At 58.2% G+C, this 1,455-nt stretch overlaps 1 protein-coding gene across 1 annotated transcript in view; it reads left to right on the forward strand.

Moving 5' to 3' along the window:
* The first annotated feature begins 1,033 nt into the window (after window positions 1–1,033).
* The window catches only part of DNAJC5 (DnaJ heat shock protein family (Hsp40) member C5), a 17,391-nt gene continuing 16,969 nt past the window's right edge, over window positions 1,034–1,455 (forward strand). Inside the window, exon 1 of the mRNA XM_023519891.1 lies at window positions 1,034–1,048. The gene's annotated coding sequence lies outside the window, so the exon portion shown is untranslated. The remainder of the gene's footprint in view (window positions 1,049–1,455) is intronic.

Below are 1,455 nucleotides of genomic sequence, written 5' to 3' on the forward strand. Positions count from 1 at the left end.
CGAACCGCATGGGGGTTCAGGGTGCTGATCTTCCGCGCAGTGGACAGTCTGAGCATGGCCCCCTCTGACCGCGAAGCCCAGCCTCAGACTGCACAGTCCCTGCTGAGTGGCCTGGAGGGAGGGCTGTGCCGTGCCGTGCCGTCTCGGGGCGGTGGGAGGCAGCCCCAAACAGCCCTCCCACGGGTGCTGGCGGCGAGCTGGACGCCCCCGCAGGCCCCGGGAAAGACGGGTGCGTGTGGGGGCTGGTGGCACTCTGGGCAGCTGGCATTGGGCTGCACCTGGTGCCCAGGTCACCTCCGGATGCCACGGCTCACCTGTGGATCACAAGACTTCAGAAGACAGTGTAGCACCATTTTCTTTTCTTTTCTTAGTTTGCAGTTACAGTTGACATTCTGTATGAATTCGCATCAGTTTCTGGTGTGCGGCACAGTGGTGAGACATTTGTACACCTTACGAAGTGACCCCCCCCGATTACTCTGTTCCACACCCGGCGCCACGCGTGGCGGCAGCGGTACGGACTGTGTTCCCGTGCTGCGCTTCCCGTCCCGTGGCCGCTGCGTACGGCACCGTTGACTTTTGGCCCTGGGATTGGGAAGAATTTATTGAACAAAAACAAGGACAAAAATGGTTAAGTTCACAGAGTCGCTGCGTTCAGTTATGTAAAAACCAGGGGCTTTCGAAACACCCGCCACACAGCATGTAGCTCGCCCTGCGGAGCTGACTCTTAAAATGGTCGAGGCGCTAAATTTTGTTTTTACCACAGATAGAAAGCTTTAAGAACGTGCGTTCATGAGACGCCATAGCAAGTGGGAAGAACAGTGAACTAAGGCAGCGCAGCGTCCGTGACGATGGAGGGCGGCGTCCACGCTGAGCCTGCGGCTCCGGGCCCCGTCTAGGCCTCGGTGGGCCCCCTGTGGCGGTGCTCCCCGAACTGCTTGTGCCGAAGGACCAGATTCTGTGTTTTTATTTCCAGTCCTTCACAGACCGATGGTACTTATAAGCCACAGTGAAAATGACCGACTAGAAAAATACACCGCCAGCAAAACGTGTAAGCCCCCGATTTCTCCTCTTAGATAAACACCCAGTGAAATGGACCTTTTTTGATGGGCTGTCCCTTCAGCCGTCACACGTACAGGCGTGTGTGACCCTTGCCTCCTCCGGGTGTGGGGCAGCCCTGCAGCACGCCCCACCCCTGATGTGCCCTGTTCTCTCCGTTGGTGCAGTTCTGTCACTTCGAGAAGGCTGTGCCAGCGGAGTCGGCACGTGTGTCCCTGAGGCTGGCCTTGCACTCCGTGTGGTGTCTTTGAGGGTCCCCAGGTGGAAAGGCGCCCGCGTCGCTGGTGCCATGTCTTCGTGTTGCCTCTCTGGTTTGTGGCCACTCACAAGGACACGTGTCCTTGGGTGTGGCGATCATGTGTGTTCACCAGCAGGTTTTCGGTGTCGGTGGCTGTTTCC

This window comes from Pteropus vampyrus, unplaced genomic scaffold (genome assembly GCF_000151845.1).
Source record: "Pteropus vampyrus isolate Shadow unplaced genomic scaffold, Pvam_2.0 Scaffold239, whole genome shotgun sequence".
NCBI classification, from domain to species: Eukaryota; Metazoa; Chordata; class Mammalia; order Chiroptera; family Pteropodidae; genus Pteropus; species Pteropus vampyrus.